This window comes from Callithrix jacchus, chromosome 10 (assembly GCF_049354715.1).
Source record: "Callithrix jacchus isolate 240 chromosome 10, calJac240_pri, whole genome shotgun sequence".
Classification (NCBI taxonomy): domain Eukaryota; kingdom Metazoa; phylum Chordata; class Mammalia; order Primates; family Cebidae; genus Callithrix; species Callithrix jacchus.
The window spans coordinates 10759533-10786631 of NC_133511.1; the positions used below are offsets into that span (position 1 = coordinate 10759533).

General features: G+C 39.8%; 1 long non-coding RNA gene across 1 annotated transcript; it reads right to left on the reverse strand.

Moving 5' to 3' along the window:
• Nucleotides 1-3064: 3064 nt before the first annotated feature.
• Nucleotides 3065-26631, reverse strand: LOC144577957 (uncharacterized). Its single transcript, XR_013522800.1, has 2 exons — nucleotides 26242-26631; nucleotides 3065-3646 (listed from the first exon to the last, which is right to left on the reverse strand). It is a non-coding gene; the product is annotated as an uncharacterized LOC144577957 (long non-coding RNA).
• Between the last annotated feature and the right edge of the window lie 468 nt (nucleotides 26632-27099).

The following is a 27099-nucleotide window of genomic DNA, read 5'->3' on the forward strand; positions in this document are numbered from 1 at the left end:
GGAAGAGCAGAAACTACTTAAATTAGAAGTGGCCCCAGCATCCCATTTAAGAAGCTCCTGCTCAGAAGTACAGAGATTCCACCTTCAAACGGAAAGAGCACAGGACCTGAGTTTTAGCTGTGGGGCCCCATATTCCTCTCCACTACTACCTCATTGCTCAGTTCCATTTAAGAGAAACAAACCTATTCCTCGATTCCATTTAGATGAAATATCCAGAATAGTTAAATCCATAGAGACAGAAGTAGATTGGTGGTTCCCAGGGGGCCAGAGTGGGGTGGAGGATAGCTTTATGATATATGAGGTTTTATTCTAGAGTGACAGAAATGTTTGGGGACTAACTGGTGACATCTACACAACATTGTAAATGTACTCAGTGCCACTGAATTCTTCATTCTAAATGTTTAATTGTATCTTATATGAATTTCATCTTAATATGTTATTTCTTTTCAAAATCTCCTGAAAAGAGTTGTCTTTATTTCCTGTTCTAATTGTTCATCTCTCACTTTTTTGCCTGCAAATTCAGCTTTCCCCTCCACCAATCCACTGAAACTATTATTGCTAAGGTCCTCATGACCTCCAAGATGCTAAGTCTCATGGTGCCTTGTTGCCATATGGAGCTTCAAGGGAGGCTGAAAAGTGTGGTCTATTTTAGGCAGCCACATCTCAACCAAAATAAATAAACAATAAAAAATAACTAGCCGTTTCTGATAGTTTTTTTAAGCATAAATTATTTAAATGCTAGAAACAATGAATAGCCTCTAAATGGGGGCTGAAGGCGGGGGCAACAAGGGACAAAGGCATTTTTTAAAAAATTAGATTAATTCAGTAGAAAATAGAAAGAAAAAAATTTGATTAGCAGAAAACACAAAGTAGGAGGGCAGAAATGAATTCAAGTAAAGATAGTTACAATAACTAATTAATGAATAAAATCATCAATTAAAAGAGATTTTTTTTCAAGTAATTGGTCCATTTCATCTAAGTTGTCAAATTTGAGGGCATAGAGTTGCTCAAAGTATTTCTTTTATTATCCTTTTAATGTCCATGGGATCAGTAGCGATGACCCCTCTTTCCTTCTTTCTTAAGCTAGTAATTTGTGTCTTCTCTCGTTTTTCTCAGCCTGGCTAGAAGTTTATCAATTTTATTAATCTTTTCAATGAACTAGCTTTTAGTTTCATTGACTTCATTCTTTTTGTCTTCCATTTTATTGGTTTCTGCTCTGATTTTCTTTCTTTCCTTCTGTTTGCTTTGGGCTTAATTTGCTCTTTTCCTAGTTTCAGAATCTGGAAGCTTAAATTATTGACTTAAAATATTTCTTCTTTTCTAATGTATGCATTTAATGCTATAAGTTTTCCTCTAAGCATTGCTTTCCTCATATCCTATGCATTTTGAAAAGTTGTCTTTTTATTTTCATTTAATTCAAATATTTTTTAATTTGGGACTTCTTTCTTTGACTCATGTGTTATTTTTAAACATATTCTTTAATCTGTAAGCATTTTGGGGTTTCCCAGCTATCTTTCTGTTATTGATTTCTACTTTAGTTCCATTGTGGTTTGACAGCAAATTTTGCATGATTTCTGTGCTTTTAAATTTGTTAAGGTGTGTGTGTTATGGCACAGAATGTGATCTATCTTGGTGAATGTTTCATGTGAACTAGAGAAGAATGTGAATTCTGCTGTTGCTGGATGAAGCAATCTATGAATGTCAATGATGGTACTGTTCAGTTCAACTATGTCCTTACTAATTTTCTGCCTGCTATTTCTGTCAATTACTAATAGAGGGGTCTTACTTTCTCTGACTGTCTATTTCTCCTTGCAGTTCTATTAGTTTTTACCTCACATATTTTGATGCTGTGTTGTTAGGTACATACACATTAAGAATTGTTATGCCTTATTGAATAAATTACCCCTTTGTCAATATAATACTCCTCTTCTTCCCTGATGATTTTCCTTGTTTTGAAGTCTGCTTTAAAATGGAGGTTTCTATGTTAGATACAAAATTAAAATATTTATTTTTTGGCAGTTTACAAAATAAATGAACTGAAAACAGTTACACAGAATGTTTAAAAACAAAGGGATAGAACAAAGGCAAAACTAACCAAAAAGGTCTGATGTGATAATATTCAATATCAGGCAAAGTAGAATTTAAAATAGAACTCAATAGGATTAACAAAATTAACATTAATTAACAAGACATAATCTAATCTAACTAAAGAGAGATACTGTTACAGTAGATAGGCAGACATAAGCAAGGCAGGAGAGGGCCCCACCCACCACCAGGAATGTTAGGTGACCATCAAGTTATGGTCAGAAGGTTGTTAAACTGTCTGTCTAAAATTATAACTGGTCACAGCCAGTGCCAAGGAAGGCAGTCTCCAAACAGGTAGAAAACATTTGAAATTGGTGATCAGCAGCTTCCTGATATGATCTCGGTTGGGCGAGTGGGCTCAAGCATGCACACTAAGAGGCAAAATGGCAGAGTTTAACTGGTATGTGATCTTCCTCTAGGAACACTCAACTAGTAAGGGAAGAATGCCTCAAGTGAGCATGAGTGCAACTTCTGTAAACACACTGCACATGTGGCCCCTTCCAAGGGCTGGCAGAGCACTATGCATGCAGATAGCCCACCCCAAGGGAAGAATCAGGAGAGAAGTAATGCAACCCCAGAAGCATGCCAAAGTCTAAAGCCTCAAGTCAAAGGGCAAGCCATGCACTTGAATCTCTCAAGTAACCCACTTGACCCTCTTCCAAGTATACTTTACCTCCTTTCATTCCTGCTCTAAAACTTTTTAATAAACGTTCACCCCTGCTCTAAAACTTGCCTGGGTTGTTCCTTCTGCCTTAATGTTCTTTTATCAAATTCTTTCTTCTCAGGAGGCAAAAATTCAGATTGCTGCACAGCCATATGGATTTGCCACTGCTAATAATATTATACAATAATAAGCGTGAAATCTCTCCATAACGATATAACAAATATAAATGTATATGTACCTATCAACCTCACTTTAGACTACATAAGAATAAAAACTTGACATATTTATAAAGAGAAATTGATTAATCTACAAGCATTAGTTGTTGATGATTTTAATATATTTTTCTCAGAAGGAACAAGAAGACAATAAAATTATAAGAATGTATAAATGTGAACAGTGTAATTAACAAATTTAATCTGATCAATATGTATAGAATCCTGTACTTTACAAATAAAGAACATAGTTTTATTTTTCAAAGACATGAATTAGCTACAAAAATTGACTGTGTACTAGAACTCACAAAGGAAGTATCAACCTCTTCTGAAGAGCTTAGAATATGCTTTCTAATGTTGCAATTAAACAGGAAACTTTTTTTTATTTTAAGCAAGAACAGTAAAAACACACACAAATAACACAGCTTTTCTCACCATTCTAGGGTACTAAGCCTTCAAGTCACTTTCATTCACAAGAACAGTCATTTTAATTAACACAACTCCATATTCTCACCCAATTTAAACCTTTTTCTCTTTTCAGTTCCAGTTTGCTTCACCCAGGAAACTACAGAGAGGCAGGGGGCAGCTGACTTTTCTCTCCTTCTGAGCCTTGCTGGTCTCTGTCTCCATCTTCTTCCCAGGTTGCCTCTGGGCCTGCGAAGTTGAGGCTGAATGTGGGTTTTCACTGTAGGAGGTATAAGAGATGAGAAGCATGCTCTTGCCTGACTTCATTGACATAACGTGGAGGTGGTACCCTACAGAATGACCTGCTAACTACTTCTCCATAAGAGCATTTCATGACTTCCTCAGATATAATTCCAATGAGGTCCCTAAATTGCAACTGCCTTCACAAGGAAACTGAGGCTCACAGCAGGTAAGTAATGGATTCTTCTCAGCCAGACATTATAGTTCCTCCTTCCTCAGTGTCTGTCAACCCACCCCTACTGGGTCTCATGGCTTTTCAGGCAATCATGGGTAGAATTTAAAAAGGCTCAAGGGCCAAGTGCTGTGGCTCATGCCTGTTATCCCAGCACTTTGGGAGGCCAAGGTGGGAGTATCACTTGAAGCCAGGAGTTCCAGACCAGCCCGGAAACAAAGTGAGACACTACCTCTACAAAAAATAAAATAAAATAAATTAGCTGGGCATGATGTCACATACCTATAGTTCCAGCTACTCAGGAGGCTGAAGTGAGAGGACTGCTTGAGCCCAGGTGTTCAAGACTGCAGTAAGTTAAGCTATGATCATTGCACTAGCCTGGGTGACAGAGCAAGACTCTGTGTCATAAATAAATAAATAGGCTCCCCATTTTGGCCTGAGTGAGCCAAAGCTGGTTTCTGAGCAGCATGCCCTCATCCTCTCTCCACCAAGAGTGGAAAAACTCCCAGTGCAGCCCCTCTCTCTTGAATTGGCCACCTTAGGTAAATCGAGCCACAACTTTCACTCTAGTCATTATGCTCCCCCAATTCCATGAGGCATTATTAAAGGTGCCTGATTTTTCTCTTGAGTCCCCCTATTTCTCCTAGCTTAAGAAGAGGCAGAAATGAGAGCACTCTCCTTTTCCACCCCCAGAGGTGGGATGGGGGACAGGGAAGAGAAATACACCAATATTTGACATCCTACTACACAGACATCTTCTATGGCCTTGGTCTATGGTGGCCTAACAGTACCAAAAATGACTTTTATAGCACCGTCGTTGAAAGATCCTTGAGCACAGATAGTTTAAACACCCTATATTGGAATGTAGGGGTATTTGGTCTTTTGAAAGAGACCAGCAAGAGGCCATTTAATAACCTGTTTCATGACCATCATACTACTAAGCAATGGAACAAATAAATAAATCGGATGGATTTTTGTCAGAATGAGTCTCCGTTTCTAGAAACATGCATTACACATTTGCATGGCTTACTCACCTTAACCTCAAGTGCTATGGGAGTGCCAGGAAGTCATGGCAGCAGGGAAAGGGAATCGCTGGGAGACAAGAGAAGATCCAGCCATTCTAGCTTTTCTCAAATTGAAAGTCATACATTTAAGCAATTGTGAATTTATCAAATGCTTCTTATTTTTCCTCATTTCATATTCATGGTGACCCCTGTGACTCTGTGTTATTTTTCCAATTTCTTCCTACAGAGTAGTATACTGAAACTCAGCAAAGTTAAGTTCTTATTTAAGGTTATGCAGCTGGTTTATAGCACAGAGGAACTTGAACTCCTGCCCTCTCTCCAGCACACTATACTCTTCCCTACCTGCATAAGAACCCACAGAGTTTAGCTGCTTCTTAGCAAAAAGTTGAGATGGAGTAGATTTTCAAAAGGTAATATTTCAAAAAAACAAACAAAAAAAAAGGCAGGGTGAATACTCCAGCTAGTCAGCCCCATAGTACAAATTAAGAAGTTCCACTAGGTAATCATGAATATATTTGGAACTGTATATTGCAGAGTCTCTTAGATATATGGTTTTCTAGGAATGCATTTGTCATGTTTAGTGTTCTAGCTTGTTTCTGAGATTGGAGATAAATCTCTGAAAATATTGGTCTAATAAGGAAGAAGCACTAAGCAAGAGGCTACAGATAGAGAGTGGCTCCAAGTTGGGGCGGACAGAGGTTTTGATTAGTTTGTGATTTATCACGTTTCATTTTCAAAACAAACTAAAATATTTTCCCTCCATTTCATGCCCTAAAGCCTTGTGACTACTTATGGCAGTTTCTTTTGGCAGCTGGAGCAGTTTGGAAGAAATAAGTGGCTTCTCACAGAGTGAGTGTGGGAATGCAAGATAATATCCACGCATGTGATCAGACCACTTGGCTCCCATATGCATCCCCAGTAAATGAATTTGGTAGAGGACCCATAAATTCAACGTGTAAGACAGGCTTCAGGCCTGTTGCTACTCACCCTTTCAATGTGGGTCTCTTATTGATTGTTACCAATCCAACTAGAGCAAGTGACAGCCAGGAGTCCTTTGTCCAAATGACAGATGTTTAGCTATAGTATTTTGTCATAACTGTGCGACTTGTGTTTTATCAGCCAAGAAACCAATTTTGTATATCTAATTTAATTCGAATTAAGGAAAAGAAACTCTATGAATATATGTGGGGAAACACTTTTTTTCAAATTTGTCTCCCCAAAATTAGAATAATTTTTAAAACACCTCCAAGCAAAAATAAATTAAGACCTTACACCTGCCACAAAAATTAACTCAAAATGGATTATAGCCCTAAATGCAAAACATAAAACTATAAAACTCCAACATATGAGAAAACCAAGGTCACCTAGGTAACCTTGGGTATGTGATGAGTTTTTAGATACATAACAAATGGCATGAGGCATAAAAGAAATAATAAGCTAGACTTTATTAAAATTAAAAACTTCTGCTCTGCAAAAGACCATGTCAAGAGAATGAGAAGACAAGCTACAGCCTAGGAGAAAATATTGCAAGAAACATACCTGACAAATAAACTTTTATTCCAAATACAGAAAAAACTCTTAAAACTCAACAATAAGAAAACAACCCAATTAAAAAGTGAGCCAAGGACCTTAACAAATACCCCTCCAAAGAAGATATACATGTGGCAAATAAGCATTTGAAAAGATATTCAGCATTGTAGTTATCAGGGAAATGCAAATTAAAACAAGGAGTTACCACACACACCTACTAGAATGCCCAAAATCCAGAACACTGACAATGCCCAGTTCTGACAAGGATGTAGAGCAACAGGAACTCTTTCATTCATTGCTGGCAAGAATGAAAAATGGTACAGCCACTGTGGGAGATTGCTTGGTGGTTTCTTCCAAAACTAAACATACTCTTACCATACGATTCAGCAATCATGCTCCTTGGTATTTACCCAAAGGAGTTAAGAGCTTAAGTTCGTGCAAAAACCTGCACACAGATAATTTATAGCAGCTTTATTTATAATTACCAAAACTGGAAGTAACCAAGATGTCTTTCAATAGGCAAATGAATAAATAAATTATAGTACATCCAGACAGTGTCATACTATTCAATGCTGAAAAGAAATGAGTATCTAGCCATGAAAAGACATGGAGAAATCTAAAATCGTATTACTAAGTAAAAGAAGCCAATCTGAAAAGGCTACATATAGTGTGATTCCAAATATATGACATTCTAGGAAGGATAAAACTTTTTTTTTTTTTTTTTTTTTTACTATGTGGAGACATTAAAAAAGATCAGCATTTGCCAGAGGTTAGTATAAAGAGCTGGATGAACAGGCAGAGCTCAGGGGATTTTTAGGGCAGTGAAAATACTCTCAATGATACTATAATAGTGGATACATATCATTAAACATCTGTCTAAAACCATAGAATGTATAACACCAAGAGTGAACCTTAATATAAACTATAGGCTTGGGTAGTTACGAGTGTCAATGTAGGTTCATCAATTGCAGTAATTGCAATAAATGCACTGCTTTGGTTGGGGATGTTGATAATAGGAGAGGCTGTGCATGTGTGGGAGCAGGAGGTATGTGGGGAATCTCTGTGCCTTCCTTCCAATTTTGCTGTGAACCTGAAACTGCTATAAAATAGTGAAGTCTTTTTAACAACACACATAGGTACACAAATGAAAGAGTAGATTGACCCCACCATTATTTAGGGAGTTGGCCCAGGCCTGAAACACATGAGTTGGAAGCCATTTCTTGAAGTGCTCAGGTGAGTGTCACAAGAACAGCACCGAGCTTCTGCAGAGTAAACTGGGGCCACGCCACACCCTAGGGGTTTCTGTCTCTGGGCTTCAGTTGTCTCATCTGAAAAATTGAGAGTCCCATGCAAATTGGAAAGCATAGGAATCAACCAACGATTTCGTAAAGTCTATTCAAAGGCTTACATTTATGACTATATGGTATTATATCCATGAAATGCCCTTCAACAAATTGAGGGAAAAAAAGGGGATTATATCTGTGTCTTGCAAGAGTCCGTGGCATAGTAGGGAACAGGACAGCTTTTGGTGAGGGCTGCCTGAGTGTGAGTCTTGGCTCAGCCACTCAGTGGATTTGTGACATGGGCAGGGAAGTCAGTTGCTCTTCTCCACACCTCGGCTTTATCATCTTTAAAACCTCGCAGGGTTGTTGTAAAGATCAAATGAGTTTGCATACATAAAGTGCTAAAATAAAACGTGGCACATAGTAACCACTTAGTCAATGTTAGCTGTTACTATTTTCCTTTTCCACACACATTAGACCCTCCACCTTAGCAAACATAGCCAAGGTGGGACAGAGGAAGGACCACTAGAATAGTGCTATCTGGCCTGTAAGAGTGAATGTAGGTTACATCCAAGTATTTAGATGAGTAATAATGAGCATTCGACTCCTATGATTTACAGACACTGTGCTGGGCACTTTATGTGCATTACCTTTGATGTTAACTTTTCAAGGTAGATAGTAAGGCATTATTACTCTGCTCATTTAGCAGATGAGAAAAATGAAGCTAGAATAAGTGTCCAAATCCACAGGGTAAGTGGCAACACCCCAATTCAAACCCAAGCCCATCAAAGTTCCCAAACATGCTGCTTCCAGAGTAACCATGGCCATTCTTTGCCCACTTTGCACCAGGTATGCTCCTGGCCACTTTGCTTTATGCAATGTCTCTAGACCCTGTAGTCCTGCAGAATAGACATTATTATCTCCACCTCTTTTCTCAAAGATCTGCACCAAGCCTCCTATTACCAGCAACAATGAGGGGGGAAGCATCTGAAATGCTTCGAAGTAGGAGTTGAGATGACAGTGCTGACAGCACTCGGATATATTTATTTCCAACCATGCCAACTGGCACTCTGGCACTTCATATTAAATAATGAGCCTCATTCAAGCTGGAGGGATGACTCATCGCCTGTCAGTGCTAACTAGTGAGACTTTCTGACTACAGCCTGGAGCGAGGGACTCTCTCTCACTAGTGGTGGGGATGCCTACCTTCACCGCTCGGCATGAACTAAAGGCTTAGCATCCTCATTTCCCTTTCCAACCATTACCCTACCCCACACCCTTCCCTTGAGAAGGCAATGCAAAGACAGAAAGTTGAGCCTAATTACCCCCATGGCCTGTCGCAGCCCAACAGATCATGAAATCTTTACCCAGGGGTGAGTGCCCAGGCTTGCATATTTATTTTTGATTATGGCATCTCACGAAGTCAAGAGAAGTTGGAATCTGCCTTGCTGTGACATTTAGGAATCCCCAACTCAGTTGTAGTTTACTTCCTTTGGGTGAGTACTCTCATCAGGCATGCTCTCCGGAGGGGCTGACCATTTGTGGTCATCTCACGTCCCGTGTTTGCTTGGCTGCAGCAAGAAGCCGCCTGGTGCGACCGCTGGTCATTTTTATCTGTTTGGAAGATTCAGCGGGAGAGGGTGGCGTGCAGAAAACGAGCTTCTGAGATGAGGGTGCATGGCTGAGCTCCCCAATCATTGCTTTATGTGTGGTTCCTTGACTTTTCTGGTCCTCATTTTTTAAATGTGGATTTTTAAATTATGGCTAAAACGGGTGATTTTAAGAATTTTGAAACAAAATAATCAACCTTTTGATTCTGGAAGCATCCCTACCTGAGCCTTGCCAAAAGGATGCTATTCTGTTCAAAATCCTGTGAATTTCAGTATTTCCCAGCTTTACCCTTTCTGTCTTCCCATGGTAAGCCATTCCTGGAGTTAGCAAGCCTTGTCACAAGCAAGGTGCTTTCTTAAACATTCCCTAATTAGCACTCTTTCTAAAGCATTATTTATAATCTGTAGAAAGGCCAAATCTGTTATTTGGCTGCCTCTCTGAGTCTTCTCACAGTCTAAAGTCTCTCTAATTTAGCCTTCTTGCCAGAATTTGGGAGTCAGCCTTGTTATTCTTAAGCGCTCTCTTTGGCCCAGAAGATTCTTAAGCCTCATTCTCCCAAAAGAGGTCATCTTCTGCTGCAGTTAAATGGAACATTTGTCAAAAAGTGTTCCATAGAACATGGGTTACCAGGGATATAAAGTAAGTGCTCCAAAAAAGGGCTCTGGAATCAAACATATTTTGAAAATTCTGAGGTGAACAGAGTCTAATAAGCATCTTATTATAGGAAGTTGGAGTCTCTCTTCCTTGCCTGTTAGAGCTGGGACTGTGGAATTAGGAAACTGGGGCAGAATTATCCCATCCTGGCACAGTTACCTGAGCCTTCCAGACAGGAGAAGAAAGTACAAGAAATACCTTTCACTCCTCCCAGGCTAAACTCCACCTCTGCTGCAAGGGATACCACAGAGGAATTAAAAGATGGAGGTCCTGGAAGGTACACAGACCACCAATGCTCAACTCTCAGCTCTACATTTTCTGCTTGTGTGATAATAGGCATATTCCCTCTCCAAGCTCTGTATCCATATCAAGGGAATAGGAATAAAAATATCTGCTTGTGCAGGGCTGTTGTGAAAAATAACCAAGAAAACACAAATAAAAGGCAAACAGTTACTCAGACAATTTCAAATATTGTCAGAACCAAAATCCAATTCCCTTGATTACCAACCAAGCCCCCATCCCTATATGGAGATGAGGTAGGGGACACTCCTTTCCCTTCTAACTGAGGCACATCTGTCCCTTCTTCCTACTTAGAAATTGTATTGTCCAGACCCCAAGACAGACATGCCTGCTCAAGGGATGCCAAGCCCAATTCTGAACAGCATTGACAGCCAGTCCCTGCCACAGGCAGGAGATTCTGTGGAGGAGCAGCTTGTCAGCACTTTGAAAACCCATGGAGACACTGGAAATGGAAGACTGCAGTGTCCTCTGGAGAGTGAAAAGGAAAGCACCCCTTTCCTGATGTCAGCAGAAAGCCTTGCAGGGCCATCTGGACTATGGAAGAAGTGGGGTGTCCTCAGGAGGCCAGTCAATGTTCGTTTGCCACCTCCAGTCTCTAAACAAGATGAAAACTAGCAGCCCTCAGACATGTTTCGCTTATCCCACATAGTGGTTTTGGAAATTCACGTTAGTTGCCAAGATTTAAAAATTCAGAGAGTTCACATAAAAATTCAGGTTTACAGCTTCTTTTCTTTTTTAAATCTAAATAATCCTGCATCATAGCAATTGACCAGGTTAGAGTAGATGCAGTCCCCTTTAGGGGATGGCAGCAACTCCATTCTCCAGTAACCATCCTTCCCTGTTTTATTATAACTTGTCTTCTTGACTTACTGTGTTACTCAATGGCACTTCCAGGCATCTGAATTGGAACGTAATTTATTTAACAAATTTTGTGCGGGTTCTGTTCTGGTTGCTAATGTACAAAACAAGCTATTGAGGGAGTAAGATATGCAAACAATGGCAATAATACCAGTGTTTAGATGCTCTGGCTGATATAGACAAGAGCTGTGGGACTCCAGAGGTGGGAAGGACAATTGCCTAACAATAGTAATACTTAGAATTTATTGAATGTCTGCTGTGTGCTGAGCATTTATCTGTATAAGGAGTCAGAGACACTGTCACAAAAATGTTTCACTTGAGGAGCCCTTTAAGAATAAGAAAATTGTCAAGTAGAGAAGGGCATTTCAGACAAAACTGTACCTTCAAAGACTGTAGCAAAGTAAATGCTCACCAACAGTATATGAGGGTTCTCTTTTCTCCACATATGCACCCATTTTTTAATCAGATTACAGTAGCCCCCCCCAACTTATCTAAGGAGGATATATTCCAAGACAACTAGTGAATGCATGAAACCATGGATGTCATCAGTACCAAACCTTATATGTACTGTAGTATCTTTTTTCTATACATATATGCCTATGATAAAGTTATAATTTATAAATTAAGTGTAATAAAAGATTAATAACTAATAATAAAATAGAACAGTTATAACAGTATACTCTAATAAAGATTAAATGAATGTGGTCTCTCTTTCTCTCTCAAAACTTCTTATTATATCATACTCACTTATTTTCAGACCACAGTTGACTGCAAGTAACTGAAACCTCAAACCCTGGAAAGAAAAACCACAGGAAAGGGGGGACTGTTTTATTTGGTTTTGGATATTGAGTTGTGTGATCAAGCCAAGGAAGTTCAGTGAACAAGGGGAATTATGATGTGATTGCTGCCTTAGTTGCCTGTGGGATGAGAGAAGGGGCTATCAACTTAGTGTGGGGCCGGAGGGACTCTGAACTCTGTCCTACAGCCACTGGGAATGCATCAGAATTATTTTTTATTTTAAAATATTTAATTGACAAGTGAAGATTGCATATATTTAAAGTATGCAATATGATGATTTAATATAAATGTATATATAAGTAGTGGAATGATTATCACAATCAAATTAATCAACATGTCCATCACCACCTAGCTGTACCTCAGATCCCAAGAACTTATTCATCTCAAACCTGAAAGCTTGTACCCTTTGATCAACATCTATATGTTTTCTCTACCCCAGTCCCCTAGTAATTGCCATTTCATTCTTTGATACTATGAGTTTGATTTTTTTTAGATTCCACTTATAAGTGGATCATACAGTATTTTCCTTTCTGTGTCTGGCTTATTTTACTTATTTTCCTTTGAGTTCATCCATGTTTTCATAAATAGTAGTCTTTCCTTCTTTATATGGTTGCCTAATATTCCATTGTGTATGTGTGTCAATGTAGATATACACAATGGAATATTATATGTAGAATACATGTATATGTGGGTTATATATACATGTATATTTAATAATATTTTAAAACCTATTCATCCATTTATGTGCTATTCATCCATTTATGGACACACAGGTGGTTCCTTAGCTTGGCTATTGTGAATAATGCTACAATAAGCATAAGAATACAGATATCTCTTTGAAATCCTGATTTCATTCTCTCTGGGTATATACCCAGAAGTGGGATTGATGGATATGGTGGTTATCTTTTTAATTTTGTGAGGTTCCATCACAATGTTTTTCATAATGGCTGTATCAATTTACATTCCCACCAAGAGTATGTCAGGGTTCACTTTTCTCCACACCCTCCCCAACAACTGATATCGCCAGTCTTTTTTATGATAGTCATCCTAACGTGTGTGAGGTGATATGTCACTGCGGTTTTGATTAGCATTTCTCTGATGATTCGTGATTTCTCCTAGGAGTTTTACAGTTTCAGATCTTACAGTTAAGTCTTTAATGCATTTTGAGTTATTTTTTGTAGGTGGTGTAAGGCAAGAGTCCAATTTCATTCTTTTGCATGTCGCTATCCAGTTTTCCCAACATCATTTAATGAGGAGACTTTTATTTCCCCACTGTATATTCTTGGCACCCTTGTCAAAAACGAGTTGACCATATACACATGGATTTACATGTATGGTCTCCTTTTCATTCCATTTGTCTACGTGCCTATTTTTATGCCAGTATCACACTGTTTTGATTACTGTCGTTTTGAATAATATTGTTTGAAATCAGGAAATCGGATGCCTCCAGCTTTATTCTTCTCTCTCAATGTTGCTTTAATGGTCTTTTGAGATTACATACACATTTTAGGACATGTTTTTCAATTTCTGTGAAAAATGCCATTGGAATTTTGATAGGATTGCATTGATTCTGTAGATTGTTTAGGTTATATGACATTTTAACAATATTAATTCTTTCAGTCCATGAACATGGGATATATTTCCATATATTTGTGTCATCTTCTATTTGTTTTTTTAAATATCTTATAGTTTTCAGTGTACAGATCTTTTATCTCCTTGATTAAATTTATTCCTAAGTATTTTATTCTTTTTATGGCATTGTAAATGGGATGGTTTTCTTAATTTCTTTTCCAAATAGTTTATTTTTAGTGTATAGAAGTGCATCTAAGTTTTACCTAGCTTCTCTACAGTCCTTCCTTACGACAGGCTTAGATAGAAGTAAAGAGTCAAGGATCATGAAAAGGAGGAGAAAGAAGGATGGAGCCCATGCTAGCCACTGCCCTGTCTAGACTACTGAAAAGTGAAGCTGGTGTGAACTAGCCTAGATAGTCCCTACCACCCTAACTCAAATCTTCTATAAGACATGTTTAGGGAACTCAAAGTTTGCATAGATATTAGTCCAAGTCCACATAATGAAAAAGGTAAAGATGATGCCAAACATACTGACAATGCATTTGAAACCCAAGTGTAATTCACATCCCTCTATCTCAAGTTGATAACATTCCTCCCACTTCGGAAGATAGGTTTGCGTCTTTCTAAGTATCTACAAACATACATTTTCTCTCAAAGCCATGCTCAGAATACCTTTTATATACACGTGCTTTCATCACTGCTTCTTCCAGCACCTTCTTTATTCTTTGTTAAATACTTCTACTCAGTGAATCACTTCTTTCTGGCAATGCCTATTCATGCTAATATCCAGAGGGGTCACAGGGCAGGTCTGGGGCCATTTTGCCATGCAGATTATTTAGAAGAAGCAACATGAGAGCCCTTTGGGAAATTCTCTAATGTAACTGAATCAGAAAGTAATATCCTGTTTTGTCTGCACTCTGCTCGAGTCCTCATGTGTCCTGTAGAGGAATCCTGGAGTTTCTCCCTGCTGGCTGAAAAATAAACAAACCACTGGCTCCCAGCCCTATCCTAGAACCATCCTAAGGAATTGCACTGAAAAAAACTGTAGTCAAAACTGCATCAAAGAGATGGAAACAAAGCCTTAAATGTCTCATTAGCTGCTGATTTTAATTCTTGGAGCAGAAATTTCAATATTTGAATGTGGAATAAGCATTTATATAAGAGTTCTTGACTTCCAAACTTTTCATGTAAGATGACCTTATTAATTTCACATATTTTAAAAACTCTCCAGAATACTGTCAATATCAAGCAGTTGAAAAAAATAATTTAGTGAGAGTTTTTAAGAGGCATTTTAATTCTATTAATCCTAATAGTATATTTGTTTGCCCATTGAAAAATGGCAGTGCTTATACATGTGAGGCCTCTCTTTTCTGCTTAGTCCGAAGTGTAAACAGTATTACTTGGTAAGTATATCGATCATGGAAGGTTTTGCAGGAATTTTTTTTCCATACTCCATCCCTTACAAGAGTTCTCAACCTGAAGATTAAAAATCACTGTGACTCAGAAGAAACAGCAAGGGTGCAGTGTTTTGTGTTTCTTTTAAGCTTTTTTTTTTTTTTTTTTTGGTCAAAGAACAGAATTCTGTGTGATAGCTATAGAAAAGTATTGGGATTTGGTGAAAGCCCTGTAAAATTGTGCTCCGTCTACCTTCCTTCCTTCTGTCTGAATTGGCCACAACCTCCTTCATGAATAGGTTCCCTGAAGGTCTCTTCTATCATTTTCTCGGGGTCTGTAGCTCCATGCTCAATACTTAATATGAGCACCATCATTTCTTCCCCAGTAGCTAATGCTCCAGTAAGTACAAGGTTGTTTGGACTTTACAGAAGAAGAGACAGAGCAATGAGCATAGAAAGGGCATCTCAAGTGGTCAAAAATCCAAAATTCCATAAAGAATTTAGTCATACACTACATCAATTATTTTGCCGTCATATGCTGAATGTATGCTATATGTCAGGTAACATGAAACAAAACTTAAAAATCTACCCTCAAAGAGGTGAAAGACACAAGGTAGAGATGCTTTTAAGCTTCTTTGAGAGCTATGGAAACACAGAAACCAAAATAAGTTAAACTCTGTGAAAAACATGAGTGAAGTGTCATCGTTCAGAGAAGGGAAAATTGTCCTCCAGCCAGGTAAAATCTGGGTAGGCATACAAAGGAAGCTGTGTTTCAGTTGGGCCTTGAAAGACAGGGTGATTTGGACAATTCTTTAAATCCCATGCCTGCCATAATATCTGTGGTCTGGGTCCGGAAATTAGAGTTGAGGGAAAATAGTCATTTGGCTTTTGCTTAATTAAGGAAGACTTTTCAATAAAGGATGAGTGAAAGCATCTTTGAAAGAAGGTAGAAGGTAAGTGCCTATGACCAGACAATATAATTAATATGCTTCCAGATTGTAAGGGTTAGTCCAGATTGTAGTAGATTCAACTAAGTCTGAATGAATGACTCCCAACTACAGGCTGAATTGTATCTCCCCAAAATTCATATGTTGAAGTCCTAACCCCCAAACCTCAAAATGTGTCTGTATTTGGAGACACAGTCTTTAGAAGGGCAATTAAGTTAGAATGAGGTTAGAGTAGGCCTTAATCCAAGAGGAGTGATGTTCTTAAAAGCAGAGGAAGTTGGCCGGGCGCGGTGGCTCACACCTATAATCCCAGCACTTTGGGAGGCTGAGGCGGGTGGATCACGAGGTCAAGAGATCAAGACCATCCTGGTCAACATGATGAAACCCCTTCTCTACCAAAAAATACAAAAAATTAGCTGGGCAAGGTGGCGTGAGCCTGTAGTCCCAGCTACTCGGGAGGCTGAGGCAGGAGAATTGCCTGAACCCGGGAGGCGGAGGTTGCAGTGAGCTGAGATCACGCCATTGCACTCCAGCCTGGGTAACAAGAGCGAAACTCCGTCTCAAAAAAAAAAAAAAACAAAGAAGAGGAAATTAGGACATAGAAAGGAAAGACCATGTACATGCTGAGAGAAGATGGCCATCTATACATCTAGGTCTTAGAAGAAACAAACCGACGAACCTGCCAACACTTCGATCTTGGACAGCTGGCCTCCAGAACTGCGAGAAAATACATAAATACATTTCTGTTTGTTTGTTTTTGAGACCGAGTTTCTCTCTTGTTACCCAGGCTGGAGTGCAATGGCGCGATCTCGGCTCACCGCAACCTCCGCCCCCTGGGTTCAGGCAATTCTCCTGCCTCAGCCTCCTGAGTAGCTGTGACTACAGGCACGCGCCACCATGCCCAGCTAATTTTTTGTAATTTTTAGTAGAGACGGGGTTTCACCATGTTGACCAGGATGGTCTCGATCTGTTGACCTCGTGATCCACCCGCCTCGGCCTCCCAAAGTGCTGGGATTACAGGCTTGAGCCACCGCGCCCGGCCTACATTTCTGTTGTTCAAGCCACTCACTCCATGGTACTTTGTTATGGCAGCCCTGGCAAACAAATACATTTCCTATGTTACATTTTCCTATCTTAGACTCATAATGCCTCCTAAATTTGCATTTTTGCTACATCCTTATACAAAGGCCATTGAAATTTTATACCTAACCCCCTCTTGCTTCATTTTTCACAGTCCTTCCCGACTGGCCACCCGGCCAGCAGCCTTCCGTACTGTCACACTTGACACTTTGCACACTCACTCACGGCATCATGCTGCTTGGAGACTTCTGCCCTCCAAAGACCGTCCATGACCTGGTGTCTTTGTGTATGTCCTTTTCTTTGCCTCTTGTCTATTTGGGGAGTTTCTTATAATTTCTCAAAACTCCACTCAGAATCATGACCTCTGGGTAGGCTTCCCTGTCCTCTGCTCCCTGATTCTTAATGTCTCCCTCATCTATATTCTGAATATAACTGCATAATTTCCGTTATTGGTATTTCACTTCCTAAATAGTGAGTTTCTTTATGAACTCTGTCTCATTCATCTCTATAGGCCCATACCTAATCCTGGCATACAAAAAGTACTCAATAAATTCTTATTAAATTGAACAGGTAATGAAACACATTGTCACCAAATAAATTCACATTTTTTTTTTTTTTGAGACAGAGTCTCGTTTTGTCGCCAGGCACCAGGCTGGAGTGCAGTGGCGCCATCTTGGCTCACTGCAACCTCCGCCTCCTGGGTTCAAGCAATTCTCCTGCCTCAGCCTCCCGAGTAACTAGGACTACAGACACGGGCCACCACACCCAGCTAATTTTTTATGTTTTAGTAGAGACAGGGTTTCACTATGTTGGCCAGGATAGTCTTGATCTCTTGACCTCGTGATCTGCCTGCCTCGGCCTCCCAAAGTGCGGGGATTACAGGCGTGAGCCACTGTGCCCGGCCCATAAATTCACATTTTAACAAGCATTTTACCTGCAGTAAACTCTTAACTGGGACAGAACACAAAATGGTTATTTTGGGTTGAAATTACAATGATACAGCATTTATGCACTTACCAAACACTTTTACTACCATCAAATATATATGTTAGGGACTGAGATGACTTTAAATCCTGGATCAAGCTTCTTCATTAGCAAGGTAAGAAAACTGAGTGAAGAAATTTATCCAAAATCACATAGCTAGTCAAGTGGAAGACACAGAACTCAGATATAGACTCTGAGAGCTGACCTAGAGCCTTTCACTTAATCCAAATTGTAGTCATTGCTGGGGGCCTAGATCAAATCCAAGCTCCTCCATGAATCTCTTCTGATTGCTTATATCCATGCTAATGACCCTCTTCTCTGGAAATGCTATTGGCTCAACTTATATTGACTACTGATCTTGCTGCCTCATGTAATGTTCCATAACTCTGTTTTTAGAACAGGTTTTGAAATCAGAAATACTTAGATCCAAATCCCGGCTCATGCACTCTCTCCTCTCTCTCTCTCTCTCTCTCTCTCTCTCTCTCTCAGACACACACACAAACACAGACACACTCGTACAATGACAAGAAATAAACTGGGGTGGTTGCTGCCATGGGTATGAAGATTTCTGGTACATTTGCAGGCAGGATTACGTCTCTAAGACTGTAGAACAAGTGATTCAATACAGGGAAGAAGGGGCCTTGACCCAAGATGTAGCAGGTGAATCCTTTAGAGGAGCTTGCTTGTGGCCAGAAATACTAGAACAGTCACGGATATAAGAAAATGTGAACCCCATCTCTTGTGAAAACCAGGGAGAGGCACTCACTTAAGGCAGTTTTACATCCTCATTACTTCCCTGGGTAACCATTCAAATTTAATCTAATTCTAGATGTGCCACAATAAAAACGGTGGGACAGCCGTTTTGTCATTCCTGCCGATCCTTGGCTGCTACGCCAGATTACTTGGATTTGGCTTATGGTGTGGATAGAACACTCCGAAAGTAACCTGTAGTATGTCATGGCCAGCAGAGCGCTGGCAACCTGAGGCCACACTGTGACAGCCACTGGGGCCACATGGCTGATGGCCATGAAGCCTCACCTTTGATGGAGACCATCCCTGAGACCAAGCTACCAGAATGCTGTGCCTGGAAGCAAATAGAAAACTGAAGAGGTCCTAGTCTTTGTGCTTAAAATACACTTGCTAGAAAAAGAACTGAGGGAAGGAAACTCTAAATGTCCAAAACAGCATAAGGTGAGAGCTCATGTCATAAGATCACTGACTAGAAGATGGATCAGGATCCAACCAATCTCACATGACTGAGGCCAAAATCAGCTTGAAAGTTACACCACAAGAGTGAAGACCAACAGAGCCTGGAAGAAAGATATGGATGAAATTTCTCACAGTTAGGAAAACATAAACTATTTCTACAAGAAGCTGAAGTAGGAAAAAATGAATGAAATGCACAAACATTAATAGTTAAATATTCTAAAGAAGGTGTGCACAACATTCCCCATAAGAAGAAACGTCAGATCAAGCTCCAAACTGAATGCCTACTGAACAAGGCAGATCTAGCATAGATAATGGTCACTGGGAGCTGGACAGAGAGAGACCACTTGGAAATCACTAACGTGATCATTCAAAAAAGGGCTCTGAAGAAACTGATTCGTATTCCCAAGCTAAATATTTCTTTATAAACTCTTGAAGAAGAACGTAGTCAAATCTATATTATATTTGATGAAGAAGACTGAAAGAAACACTTAAAAATTATATCAAAACTCTCTAGAGGAAGAATGCATCTTGGAAACCAAATTATGCAAAGATTGAAAGATTAGAAAGCTTAAATTAAAAATAATGACAGAACTCTAAGAAAGAAATGAAAACAAATCTTCACAGGTAGAGGGAAAAGACAATAGACATATAAAGGAGAAATTGCCCTGCAGATGAAAACTTGAGCCGTGTCCCTGAGTAACTGGATACCTGTTGAAAACAAGATAACACTAGGGGAAGGAATGAAGAGAACTCACGTGTCCTTTGAAAAATCAGATTATTGCTGTTGATAACAAAACTAAAATATGTGGTTAGTACCTACTTCAGCTTCTTGTAAAACTAGTCAAGAGATCGAGACCATCCTGGTCAACATGGTGAAACCCCGTTTATGTTTTCCTAAATGTGAGTAATTTCATCCACATCTTTCTTCTGGGCTCTGTTGCTCTTCACTTCTGTGGTGTGACTTCAGCATGTGTAACTTCAACCTGGGAGAAGAAGGTGCACACACCGGACCAAAATTAACTGAAGCAGATGTTGCATCTGAGCTTTCAGAAAGAGTACCTGAAATTTTGGTAATCCAGTTACATCATTTGGGCAGCTTGTGAAGACCAGGGCATCTTTTGGATTATTAGATCCCCACTGGCAGAAGCCATGTTTAACTTAAATGGCCCAGGTATCCAGAGTCCAAAGCACCCAGTGTGGACCACGTTTCCCCTCCATAGGATCCAGATCCCAGGATGATAATCACTTCATCCTGTTGACGTAATCCTGAACCGATTTTTCCTCTAGATAGGTTAAGATAGAGTTGACCTTACTGCTCACAATGCCAATCTTCTCTCCGGGCCAGCCTAACTCAAACGTTTTAATACACTTTCCTTTGATGGAAATTAAGGTCCAACTTTCTCAAAAGAGAAGACTAGTAGAAAAGATACTGGCGTGTTCTTGGAAGTTTATGTCCTTCAGGTCTCTTTCTCCCACCTGAAAATGAGGCAGCCGGCCCAGGCTTCTTTCTTTTGTCTCGGTATCCAGGCAGGTGTCCTATATTGGAAATGAATTTATGGGCCAAGTTCAAGAGGGAAATCTTCTGTTCCTCCCTTTACTCCAATAAACCCATATAAAGCTCCTTCAAATTACTTCCCACCCAGGGGATTTTGGACCATTCTATTTCAGTTGCACTGTAATGGAATGCATTTAGCCCTCAAGGAGGTGTCTTTGTCATCCTTGTCCATTGAATTTTAGCCCCACCACTGCTTTGGAAAGAAAGAGTGGGCCTGGTGCGGTGGCTCAAACCTGTAATCCCAGCACTTTGGGAGGCCGAGGCGGGTGGATCACGAGGTCAAGAGATCGAGACCATCCTGGTCAACATGGTGAAACCCCGTCTCTGCTAAAGATATAAAAAATTAGCTGGGCATGGTGGCGTGTGCCTGTAATCCCAGCTGCTCAGGAGGCTGAGGCAGGAAAATTGCCTGAACCCAGGAGGCGGAGGTTGCGGTGAGCCGAGATCGTGCCATTGCACTCCAGCCTGGGTAACAAGAGCGAAACTCAGTCTCAAAAAAAAAAAAGAGTGAAAAACGGTGGTGCTGATTTTACCTTCAAGTGAGCCTTCTTATAGAGATCTAGAAAGAGGAAAAGTTTCTATTTTCTAGATCATTTTGAATGCTTTCCTTTTTAGTTTAACTGCTTTTGTTTAAATGATTGTACATCTATTCAAACTGAAGCTAGGTAGAAGTATAAATCTTAGGGTTGTATTTCTGAGTGAAGATAACTTATAAATTAGGATCTTATGAATAAAGTATTTTATTTATTATTCTTAAGAATAAATGACTTAGTTTATTAGTCCATGGGTAATGTGAGTATTGCATTTTGGTTTGATTAATCAGTCTACTGTAAAATAGGCAGTAACAGGCATTTTTGCATGGGCAGTTCATCAACTAGATATGTTTGAAATTTTAAAGACTATTTCTATTTACCAAGATCTGAATTTACCATAGTTAGGAAAAAAGTGAAAGTAACTCAATATTTATATTTCCATTAATTTTAAATAAACAAATATTAACTATATGCTTCTCCTTTCATGAAGGCTTGAAGGGGGAACACAGATGAGAGCTGATGTTTCTTTAATATCTTCAAGCACACGTACTTTTCATGGTGGGCACTAGGTCCTCAAAAACGATTGAATACGAATATGAATAAATTGATAAATGAGTTTTTTTTTCAAAATTGTTCTTGTTTTTAATCTCTTTATCTAATTTTCTACCCTAAATATTTTACTAAGTCAATAATTCTGAAATGTAGCACTTAGAATTTCCTGGTAGATTTATAGGCAAGACCAGTCTTTGTTCTGAGTTTCCCACTCTCAAACTTTGCTGCTGAGTATGTTTGATGGTTAATAATACTAACCCATTTTAAGACTGCTGCATATAATTCCAGTATTAATAATTATGAGAGCCAGCATTTAATGAATGCCAATACCAGACACTGAGTGCCAGATACTATGCTAACCATCTTATATGTATTATTTTCTTTTATTTCTCATGAGACCTAGAAGATATGTTCTCTTATTTTTCCTTCTTAATCTTACGGTACAAAGAAGTTAAATTATTAGCTATCAAGTAAATAACCATGTTTTGAACTCAAATCTCTCTCTTTCTCTCTCTCTCTCTCTCTAAAGTTTAAGCTGTTACTTATTATGCCATACTTACCTCAGTAATGGGGCAAAGTACATATTTACAAATTACACTGTCCTGTGCATATGAAGTAGAGTATATATTACGTGTGTGCATGTGTGTGTGTGTGCGCGCTCTCATTCTAATTATTTAATAGCACTTGGACCAAGCGATTTATACTTCTTTGTCCCCATTAGCACTTGCCTTGGGCCAAGCGATTTATACTTCTTTGCCTAAGCTGCACTGTGACCCATGGTCCACACCCATTTTGGGGGATGAATGTAATCCTGCCTTGTAAACCTCAATGATAATAGTAATTCAAACACTGAGTTCTTCAATAAGAACCACCAGCTTGTCTAACCCTGAGAGCAGTACCTTCTAAGAAAATTGCCAAACGCCATTACCAAGGATGTCTACTCATGGAAAGTCGTTATTGGTTAAGGCTGGAAGATAGTCAGGAAATTTTTACCAAGATTCTGTAGAAAAACAATGAATCAATGCTGCGTGTCTCTTAAGGGCATCATAAATTTTAATGTGTGGTGAGTTTCAATATTACATTCTTACTTAATCCTGTACCAAATAAGAAGTTCCACATGAATTTCCAGGTGTTATCTAAGGAAAGTCTAGGAAAACTTTCTGAAGTGGTTTTTCCTTTTCCCTCCCCTTTAGGGACTACATATAGTACACAACGTTGTTTAAACTTAATTATTACTCTATAGTCTTCATCACTGATGAGAATTTCTCTGGAAGTGCTAGGTTTCAGAATTTAGAAAAATACTCAATTATATCTTGAAATTGAAAAGTGGCAAATCGTAAGTGACATTGGTAGTTTTCAGTTTTCTCTAACCAATTTTTCTTTTCTAAGAACCAACTACTAATAATCCAGGAGTGTACAACTTCATAGCCGGCCACTTTCCCAAATGAAATCAATTCCTGGCCTAAAGCCCTGTGGATAATAAAATGTCTGAAGCACCACATTTTTAAAAAGAGATTTGAAAAAAGGAAGGAGCTGGAATCTTAGCAGAGCAGAGCAATTTGTTTGTAAGAATTGATAAGCGACTGCCACAAACAGGAAGTGAATATTGGAGTGCAATGCTTTGGAAATCCACAGCAACCTCAGCTCTTCTGAATGGGCTAAGATTGAATATTACGGATCAAATGAATCTTTCTAGAAATCTTGAGTGTAAGAGAGATTTTAATTAATGCTAAAGTGGCACAAGATTAGCACTGTAAGTTCTGAATAGATTTAATTCTTTCTTAAGCACATTGTTGTATAAGATCCAGGAAATGGCCTGCCTAGACAGTATCCACATGTGGCTGTAGCCTGAGGCTGAATCTCTGGGTACAAGCACTTGTCTTCTTTCCCAATGCTGGAGGGAGGCAGGCCCTGAACAGTGACAGAGAGGCTGCTCAGTCATGCAGACTCAGGGGTGATGAGTTCATCATAAAGAGACTGGAGACACAGCAAAGCCTATGCCTTGCTGAAGGACTGATTACCCCAGTCTATTGCATAGATGCTGGTAGAAGACCCCAGCTGTCTTTTCGTTTCTCTCCTGGCTTGCTGAAACCTCTTTATCTAGGTGTTCCTACTCATCCCCTAGACAAGCAGACAAGATGCAGCAAAATTAAGAAACATGGGGAAATTGAAAACATTCTAGAATTTTTGAACGTTAAACTCTTTTTTAAAATTCTCAGCTTCTGTTTTGCAAGGATGCTCAAAATAGAGCAATAGTGCCTTGTTCATTGAAGACCATGGCTCTTTCAGGACATTTTAAAGGACAGTCTTCAGATATGCTTGTAAGCAGTAAGCACATAGCTGTTGGGAGGCAATTCTCTATGGGTCTGTTGCAAATCTGCACATCTTGCAAGTAGAGGTATTGACTATTAATACTCTCTGTTCTGGACTATCAAGGGAATGTGTACAGCAAACAGTCTTGCACAAGTGTCTCCTGCCATAGCAAAGTACAAGCATGATGACTGCTCATTATAAAAGATATGGAGTTCCTTATCTCCAGGTTCATCTCCTGAAATGAAACCAACTATGTGTGCAGACATTCATCAGGTCCTATCAGGATTATCCCCAAAGGACTTGAGCAAGAGGAACTGATGCACATATGCTGATGTTCATGCCACTTGCTGTGCCGTGATTGTGAAGTCCTTCATCTCTAACTTAGAAGCTTCATGGCCTCTACCAACATCCTCGAAACTGACAAACTCACTTGTCAGGCTTGCGAGCAGGGTAAAATTGCAGACCTTTCACTGTCCTTGACAATTATACAGGGACTGGTACACAGAAATAGCATAATAAATGTTAGTGTTCTCACTTAGGCCTTGGTCTCTGCTATTTCTAGAGTCTACTTCCTAATCAGCCTCCCAATGTGGTCCCTTCCTCCCCTTCCTACTCTGCAGGCTAGTCCTTTTGGTTATTCTAGTTAAGGAAGGCATCTGCTTCTTTGATCCCTAAAATCTCCTCCACTCTGCAGGGTTTCTTGCCCTCCTGTGGATTTCTCAGGCTTCACCTATTAGAATTCTATCATCATGTTAGTACCATCCGTATCTGGTCCCTGAAGAATCTTTCTTCTTATTTTCAGATTCTCTGCCCTCCAAGTGACCCTTCCTTCTGTCTCTAGATCCAGGGGGATTTTTTATTTAGCTATTCCCCAGCACTCCTCTGCACCATGACATCAGGGCTGCCTGAGACTCTGAGGTTATTCTCCCCAGGCTACTGCTTCCATGAAACACTGTCCCTTCACCCCTTTTTTCTTTGTGCTTTGTATAATTTGTTTACTATACATCTGCCTCTCCCATTAACCAGTAAGCATTTTGAAGAACAGAATGTCATATTCCTTTTTAAATACCCTGATAGACTAGTGCTCTTATAAATAATAGTCACTTGCTAAAATTAATCATAATTCTACAAATAAAAGTAGTGCAGGCATACATACAAAACCATTAATGGCTTATTTTTCACACTTTTCACAGGGAAAGAAGAGAGTCATTTTGTCACATGGACCATTTCCTCCCCCTGATCCCTATGACCTCACCGTTGCTGTTTCTAGGCACCCTACTCTATATGGCTACTTTGATGGGAGCTAGAAAAGATGGCATCATGACCTACACGCTGTCCTGAAGAAGAAAGGAGTAAGAGTAGAGCTGCCAGAGGTAACTCCTAGGGGTCTTGGAGCTCTAAGTGACAATGAAGGAAGTGCATCATTCTTTGGAGAAAAGTTAATCAAGGTTATTTCAGATGCTTCAAAACATGACATGGGTGGCTATGCACACAGCAGGTATGCAGAATCTGAAGAATGGCAAGGCTTTCAGGTCTTGTTAATTTCTGTAAGGCAAACACAGGAGGGATGGAGTGACTACAGAACAAAAGGCCTTTTAATCTGGCTTTTAGAAAGCTTCTCTAGGCTGGGTGTGGTGGCTCACACCTGTAATCCCAGCACTTTGAGAGGCCGAAGCAGGTGGATCACCTGAGGTGAGGAGTTCGAGACAAGCCCAGCCAACATGGTGAAACCCCATCTCTACTAAAAATACAAAAAATTAGCTGGGCATGGTGGCGCGTGCCTGTAATCCCAGCTACTTGGGAGGCTGACGCAGGAGAATTGCCTGAACCCAGGAGGCGGAGGCTGCGGTGAGCCGAGATCGTGCCATTGCACTCCAGCCTGGGTAACAAGAGCGAAACTCTGTCTCAAAAAAAAAAAAATTAGCTGTGCGTGGTGGCATGCATCTGTAATCCCAGCTACTCAGGAGGCTGAGGCAGGAGAATCACAGAAACCCAGGAGGTGGAGATTGCAGTGAGCCGAGACTGAGCCACTGCACTCCAGACTGGGCAACAAGAGCAAAACTCTGTCTTGGCAAAAAAAAAAAAAAAAAAAAAAAAGTTTCTCTAGGGTGCTGTTCTTGAGGCAAGCAGAAAAATGACCTTGAAATGGAGGATCTTTCAGTAAACCCAAATGTCTCATTCTACCCTCCACTCTGCCCCTCTTACCCCGCTCTTAGCCGTCAAAATGAAAGGTTTCTCCAGGTCCACCAAGTCCAGAACTGCTCTTCTGTCTATGAAGAGGAGAGGACGTGAGGCCTTGGGAGAGCAGCTGCTCCTTTCGGCACACTCCTTGCCGCACGTTGGAGATGAGGACACGGGGTGTGCACAGCATCTTCATGTTATTTTCTGATGTGTCTGGCACAAATGCCAGAGACAGCCACGAGTAATTGCTCTCCGAGCTCCGGCGAACTAGAACATCTTCATTTCAGTCATGCATAGCCTGGCATTTTTTTTAAAGGAGAGAAAGATGACTTTATGTGGCAGTTGCTAAGCAGCCAGGCTCTCTGGAGCTCGACACACACCCAGCTTTGCCGAATCTCAGCAGCAAGCCACACTGTCCTCTTTAAAAAGCTCTCCTTAGGCAAACCTTGCGATTTTCACTACATCCTAAAATGCCAGCTGCTCTTGTTGTTTGTTTCTAACTACCCACCACTCCCACATCCCATTAACTAGTAATAAAACTGGGAGATGATTGTGATAACCAGATATCTTACCTCACTGAGGGCCTTGAGGCAGCTTAATCTTTGGGCAGAACTCCAGTGAAAGTACTGGAAGAAATGAGATTTCATAGCGGTTCATTTATTGCTTTACACATACATGGGGGGAAATGAAAAATACAGAGAAGTACAGGGCAGTAAATAAAAATTATAAAAATCTCAAGGTTCAGAACACTCAAGGGTAATTTGAGTTATAACCATACGCAACAAAATAGGGATCATTACATGAATTTAACACAATGTGTACAAAATACTAGGCATATTTACTCAATAAATAATTTTAATGAGGGGATGAGCACATTCCATT